The sequence below is a fragment of the Asterias amurensis genome, chromosome 1 (assembly GCF_032118995.1).
Source record: "Asterias amurensis chromosome 1, ASM3211899v1".
NCBI classification, from domain to species: Eukaryota; Metazoa; Echinodermata; class Asteroidea; order Forcipulatida; family Asteriidae; genus Asterias; species Asterias amurensis.
This window is the reverse complement of record NC_092648.1, coordinates 1,018,459-1,026,098: the sequence shown is the minus strand read 5'-3', so window position 1 is coordinate 1,026,098 and position 7,640 is coordinate 1,018,459. Positions and strand designations below refer to the sequence as shown.

Here is a 7,640-nt window from a genome sequence, read left to right as displayed (position 1 = left end):
AAACAAGGTACAAAAATATGAGAAGGAAAAATACTTTGCCTCATTTCAGTCCTTGAAGATAGTCCAGTTATCCACTGCAACGAATCATACAACATTGTCTTAATAAAACAAAGACATCTGATGAAAGCAAACAACGTAGATAAAAAGAGAGTTATCTTGGTTCAGCTTCTGTGGATCAGGAATGACATATAAAATAACGCCAAATTCAACCTGCCAGTCCAACATGAAATGAAATTTCAAAGTAATTTTGCTGAGCAGTCCAATGTATTCAATTAGTTGAGACATCTTGACTGTTAGGGCTGCCTACGAGCAAGATTATCCCTGCATCTTCCATGTCAAAGAGAATAGATACAACGATCTCATGACCGTTATTATTTCCCTCACATACTTTATTCAGGAGATTGTCTTACCTCTAGGGACTGCTCCTTCAAGTAATGTCTCAGCCAAACACAGGATTCTAGTAGAAGCCAGTCTTATGGTCTTCACATTACAGAAGTCAAAATGTAGGAGGACATCTCAACTGTATCGATGGTTCAACTACTTCACTGTGCCAGAACAAGACACGTTGGGTATCCTAGGCAGCCATCTGAAAGAAAAAAACTATAGAGTAGGAGTTGATAAAGGTACACTGAACCGTTTGATGGATGCAACACTTGCATCTGACTGATGGTATGCCAATCTTCTAGGGAATGATTTCTCCAAAGGAAAGAACAGTTTTCTTTTGGTCATTTCAGAAGTCTCAATTAGCCAATCTTCTCTAGGGTATGGCCATGGCACAGGAAGTTTTCTCTGCCTTGCTGGGGCATTTACTCTTCAGTTGGGTATGAACTGCAGAAGGAAACATATCCCCATCAGCAAAGAACGATCAAGCATTTTGAAATTAAGTGGATGGTACTTTCTCAGGTGATCGAAAGAATGCACTAATTCAAACCTTCATAAAACTTCTCTGTGGGTCGGCAGGATCAGGGGAGGGGAACATCTTCCACCGAGACGACAGCTCCAGCGTTGCATTCACCACACCATGACTACACTGAGGAATGACAGCCTTTAATTCAAACCTGTATACACTTCTCCGTCATGGGATGGTAGGATCAGGGGAGGGGTACATCTTTTGCTGAGACGTCAGCTCCAGCGTTGCATTCACCACACCATGACTACACTGAGGGATGACAGCCTGCAAGGTAACTAACAAAAAAATGTCTGTTAAAGATTACTGAAAATAAATCAGTTTTTAACCTCATAAAATACTTGGTATAAAGTTGCAAACAAATAACACTGCATGCGGCAAACTTGTTGGTTAAAGTGGTTATGAAATCTGTACCGAGTTGTATTGCTTTGCTTCCAGAATAAGTTGGTCATCATTATCCTCTTGCCTGCCTCAAGTTATTTAGCTATACATTTTCTACATAAAAGTTCTACATAAATTTTTACAAACCTGAGTGACTCTTGTGTAACATTCTCTAGCAAAATTAAATCTTCAACAGCAGGTTTGACCAGCCCTCAGCACCCTTGATGAAACACAAATATAAAAACAAACACCTGTTGAGTATTGATACCATGAGAATAAAGAGTAACAACAATAATCCCATTATTCACTCACTGACTTAATTCAGTAGACTGCTCTACCTGTCAAGACAGTTCCTCCAAATTATGTCTCAGCCAAACCAAAGGTTCAAGTGGAAGGCAGTCATCATGAATGTCTGGGAAAAGTCTAGATCCATGTCCAATGCATCTGGTGATCATTTCCATCCTAGTAGGAGGACATCTCAACTGTATGGATGGTTCGTCTACTTCACCTTGCCAGACCACGTGGATATCCTGGGCAGGCCTCTGAAAGAGAATAAAATACTATAGAGCAAGAGTTGATAAAGGTACAGTGAACTGTTTGATGGATGCCACACTTGCATCTGTCTGAAGGCATGCAAATCTTCTGCAGAAGAAAATATTTCTCCCCCAGCAAAGAACAATCCTGTATTTTGATTTTAAGTTTTTAGCACTCTTTAAGATGATTGAAAGAATGCATTAAATCAAACCTTGCAAAAAAAGGTTAATGGACTGATGTTTCAACCCTAGCAGAGTCTTTCTGGAAGCAAAGACTCGGCTAGGGTCGAAACGTCACGCCAATTTGCAGGAAGTATGAACTGTGCTTAAGTGGATGGTATTTGTTTAGTTATTGAAAACAGTTTCATTAATTCAAACCTTCATATTACTTCTCTGTCATGGGATGGTAGGATCAGGAGAGGGGTACATTTTTTGCTGAGATGACAGCTCCAGCGTTGCATTCAGCACACCATAACTACACTGAGGGATGACAGCCTGCAAGGTAACTATGTCTTCTAAAGATTACTGAAAATAAACAAGTTTTTATCCTCATAACATACTTGGTAACATGTTACAAACAAATAACAGTGCATGGGGTAAACTTGTTGGTTAAAGTGGTTATGAAATCTGTACCGAGTTGTATTGCTATGCTTCCAGAATAGGTTGGTCATCATTATCCTCTTGCAGAGTAAAAGCAAAATTTCTGTGCTAGCTGAATATAAGTGAAGATTGCCTAGAAACATGATGCATATTACACACATGCTAAAATTTTGACAAACCTGAGTGACTCTTATGTAGTATTCGTATGTGAGATTAAATCTTCAAATAAGAGGTAACTTAGTGGTTTGATTAGTCTGCAGAGCTACCCAGGAAGCAGGTTTGACTAGCCCTATAAGCACCCTTGGATAAAACACAATGATAGAAAATAAACACCTGTTGAGTATTGATACCATGAGAATAGAGAGTAACAGCAACAATCCCATTATTCACTCACTGACTTAACTCAGTAGACTGCCTAACCTGTCAAGACTGTTCCTCCAACTTATGTCTCAGCCAAACCAAAGTTTCAAGTGGAAGGCAGCAATCATGAATATCTGGAGAAGTCTAGATCCATGTCCAATGCATCTGGTGATCATTTCCATCCTAGTAGGAGGACATCTCATCTGTATGGATGGTTCATCTACTTCACCGTGGCAGAAAAATACGTGGATATCCTGGGCTGCTATCTGAAAGAGAAAAATTACTAAAGAGCAAGAGTTGATAAAGTTACACTGAACAGTGTGATGGATGCCACACTTGCATCTGTCTGAAGGCATGCCAATCTTCTGCAGAAGAAAGTATTTCTCCCCCAGAAAAGAACAATCCTGTTTTTTGACTTTAAGTAGATAGCACTATTTTAGGCGATTGAAAGAATGCATTAAATCAAACCTTGCGAAAAAAAGGTTAATGGACTGATGTTTCAACCCTAGTAGAGTCTTTCTGGAAGCTAAGACTCGGATAGGGTCGAAACGTCACGCCAATTCGCAGGAAGTATGAACTGTGCTTAAGTGGATGGTACTTATTTGGAAAACAGTTTCATTAATTCAAACCTTCATATTTCTTCTCTGTTATGGGATGGTAGGATCAGGGGAGGGGTACATCTTCCACCGAGACGACAGCTCCAGCGTTGCATTCACCACACCATGACAACACTGAGGGATGACAGCCTGCAAGGTAACTAACAAAAAAATGTCTGTTAAAGATTACTGAAAATAAATCAGTTTTTAACCTCATAAAATACTTGGTATAAAGTTGCAAACAAATAACACTGCATGCGGCAAACTTGTTGGTTAAAGTGGTTATGAAATCTGTACCGAGTTGTATTGCTTTGCTTCCAGAATAAGTTGGTCATCATTATCCTCTTGCCTGCCTCAAGTTATTTAGCTATACATTTTCTACATAAAAGTTCTACATAAATTTTTACAAACCTGAGTGACTCTTGTGTAACATTCTCTAGCAAAATTAAATCTTCAACAGCAGGTTTGACCAGCCCTCAGCACCCTTGATGAAACACAAATATAAAAACAAACACCTGTTGAGTATTGATACCATGAGAATAAAGAGTAACAACAATAATCCCATTATTCACTCACTGACTTAATTCAGTAGACTGCTCTACCTGTCAAGACAGTTCCTCCAAATTATGTCTCAGCCAAACCAAAGGTTCAAGTGGAAGGCAGTCATCATGAATGTCTGGGAAAAGTCTAGATCCATGTCCAATGCATCTGGTGATCATTTCCATCCTAGTAGGAGGACATCTCAACTGTATGGATGGTTCGTCTACTTCACCTTGCCAGACCACGTGGATATCCTGGGCAGGCCTCTGAAAGAGAATAAAATACTATAGAGCAAGAGTTGATAAAGGTACAGTGAACTGTTTGATGGATGCCACACTTGCATCTGTCTGAAGGCATGCAAATCTTCTGCAGAAGAAAATATTTCTCCCCCAGCAAAGAACAATCCTGTATTTTGATTTTAAGTTTTTAGCACTCTTTAAGATGATTGAAAGAATGCATTAAATCAAACCTTGCAAAAAAAGGTTAATGGCCAGATGTTTCAACCCTAATAGAGTCTTTCTGGAAGCAAAGACTCTGCTAGGGTCGAAACGTCAGGCCAATTGCAGGAAGTATGAACTGTGCTTAAGTGGATGGTACTTATTTGGATAACAGTTTCATTAATTCAAACCTTCATATTACTTCTCTGTCATGGGATGGTAGGATCAGGAGAGGGGTACATTTTTTGCCGAGACGACAGCTCCAGCGTTGCATTCAGCACACCATAACTACACTGAGGGATGACAGCCTGCAAGGTAACTATGTCTTCTAAAGATTACTGAAAATAAACAAGTTTTTATCCTCATAACATACTTGGTAACATGTTACAAACAAATAACAGTGCATGCGGTAAACTTGTTGGTTAAAGTGGTTATGAAATCTGTACCGAGTTGTATTGCTATGCTTCCAGAATAGGTTGGTCATCATTATCCTCTTGCAGAGTAAAAGCAAAATTTCTGTGCTAGCTGAATATAAGTGAAGATTGCCTAGAAACATGATGCATATTACACACATGCTAAAATTTTGACAAACCTGAGTGACTCTTATGTAGTATTCGTATGTGAGATTAAATCTTCAAATAAGAGGTAACTTAGTGGTTTGATTAGTCTGTAGAGCTACCCAGGAAGCAGGTTTGACTAGCCCTATAAGCACCCTTGGATAAAACACAATGATAGAAAATAAACACCTGTTGAGTATTGATACCATGAGAATAAAGAGTAACAGCAACAATCCCATTATTCACTCACTGACTTAACTCAGTAGACTGCCTAACCTGTCAAGACTGTTCCTCCAACTTATGTCTCAGCCAGACCAAAGTTTCAAGTGGAAGGCAGCAATCATGAATATCTGGAGAAGTCTAGATCCATGTCCAATGCATCTGGTGATCATTTCCATCCTAGTAGGAGGACATCTCATCTGTATGGATGGTTCATCTACTTCACCGTGGCAGAAAAATACGTGGATATTCTGGGCTGCTATCTGAAAGAGAAAAATTACTAAAGAGCAAGAGTTGATAAAGTTACACTGAACAGTGTGATGGATGCCACACTTGCATCTGTCTGAAGGCATGCCAATCTTCTGCAGAAGAAAGTATTTCTCCCCCAGCAAAGAACAATCCTGTATTTTGACTTTAAGTAGATAGCACTATTTTAGGCGATTGAAAGAATGCATTAAATCAAACCTTGCGGAAAAAAGGTTAATGGACTGATGTTTCAACCCTAGTAGAGTCTTTCTGGAAGCTAAGACTCGGATAGGGTCGAAACGTCACGCCAATTCGCAGGAAGTATGAACTGTGCTTAAGTGGATGGTACTTATTTGGAAAACAGTTTCATTAATTCAAACCTTCATATTACTTCTCTGTCATGGGACGGTAGGATCAGGGGAGGGGTACATCTTCCACTGAGACGACAGCTCCAGCGTTGCATTCACCACACCATGACTACACTGAGGGATGACAGCCTGCAAGGTAACTAACAAAACAGTGTCTTTTAAAGATTACTGAAAATTAATCAGTTTTTAACCTCATCATACTTGGTATAAAGTTAAAAACAAATAACACTGCGTGGGGCAAACTTGTTGGTTAAAGTGGTCATGAAATCTGGTTCTTCGAAATTAAATCTTCAAATAAGAGGTAACTTAATGGTTTGATAAGTCTGTACGGCTACCCAAGTAGCCCTACCAAAATCTGGTTTGACAAGCCCTAACCACTCTTGATGAAACACAATGATACAAAACAAATATCACAGCAACAATCCCATTATTTACACACTGACTAAATTTAGTAAAACTGCCTTACCTGTCAAGACTGTTCCAAATTATGTCTCAGCCAAACAAAACTTCAAGTGGAAGGCAGCCATCATTAATGTCTGGAGAAGTCTAGATCCATGTCCAATGCATCCGGTGATCATTTCCATCCTAGTAGGAGGACATCTCAACTGTATGGATGGTTCGTCTACTTCACCTTGCCAGAACAAGATGTGGTGGATATCCTGGGCAGCCATCTGAAAGAGAAAAATTACTATAGAGCAATCTTCTGCAGAAGAAAAGTTTTCTCCCAGACCCCAAAAAAATCCTGTATTTTGACTTTATAGCCCGGTTTATATTTCCTGCGAATGAGAAGCGAAGTGACACAATAATCGATACACGCTTTCTTTCCCTTTGTGACGCACGAAGCATTTGCAGGAAGTATGACCCAAGCTTAGGTGGATAGTACTCTTTTGGTTATTGAACAAAAATTCATTAATTCAAACCTATATATTACTTCTCTGTCATGGGATGGTAAGATCAGTGGAAGGCACAGCTCCAGCGTTGCATTCACCACACCATGACTACACTCGAGGGATGACAGCCTGCAAGGTAACTAACAAACAATGTCTTTTAACCTCATCATATACTTAGCATATTTTATAAATAGCACTGGGCAAGCTTGCTGGTCTAATGATTAAGAAATTTTTAATGATTAAATTTTTGTTAAACTACTTTTATTGCTTTGCTGACTTTGTAGTTGTGTCATCATATATCATTATCCTCTTCCTGAGTTTAAGCAAATTTATGTGCTAGCTGAATATAGCATATAAGTATTAAAGAGTCAGCCATGAGAATGGAGTTTCAGGAAAAAATAATCAGTGATTAATAAAGGACTAAGCATGAGGCTCTTCAGCGGGGGGTCATGCTGCCTGCCTGCTGATGTCGATCGATGACGACCGACCTTGGCAACTTTTGAATCCTTTTTTTTTTTTTTAGATGGGAAGCTTTACACTGTGATTCGATTTGCATTGCGAAAATGTTTTTTATTGAAGATAAAAATAAAATTAAAACAGACAAATTATGTAGCATGATTGCGCCAAAACTTAATGCCCAGGTTTGCATTGTCAGAGGATCAGGCATGTGATTATTCGCACTCTTGAGACAGCTTTAGGCTTTCGAGTGCAATCGCACGCTTCAAATCAGAAGGACAGGTTTCCCCTGCTTTTTAGTAGCGATCGACGCCCTAGAATATGTCAGGACTTCTACATTGTAGCTCTACATAATTATTGCTCTGATTGTCTCCAGGAGAATGCTGGTCTTTGTTATTGGACGCTGAATAAGTTACAAATAGTTCAATAAAATTAGGCCCTGAATCTTCAAGCTTCTGTCTTGAACTTCACATCATCTGCTGGTGGCTCATCTTTGCAAATCAATTCATTGTATATTCCCTGGTCTACAATCTGCAGGATTTGTGGTTGT

General features: G+C 39.3%; 1 long non-coding RNA gene across 2 annotated transcripts; it reads right to left on the bottom strand.

Annotated features, from left to right (window-relative positions):
- Window positions 1–38: 38 nt before the first annotated feature.
- Window positions 39–6,759, bottom strand: LOC139941724 (uncharacterized). 2 transcript variants are annotated; one of them, XR_011786620.1, is made up of 14 exons: window positions 6,676–6,759; window positions 6,211–6,415; window positions 5,188–5,884; window positions 4,546–4,692; window positions 3,980–4,183; window positions 3,789–3,861; window positions 3,411–3,527; window positions 2,842–3,047; window positions 2,200–2,346; window positions 1,627–1,830; window positions 1,436–1,508; window positions 932–1,185; window positions 411–586; window positions 39–74 (listed from the first exon to the last, which is right to left on the bottom strand). It is a non-coding gene; the product is annotated as an uncharacterized lncRNA (long non-coding RNA). The 2 variants fall into 2 exon arrangements; XR_011786621.1 differs by having other exon boundaries at window positions 932–1,174.
- Window positions 6,760–7,640: the final 881 nt, after the last annotated feature.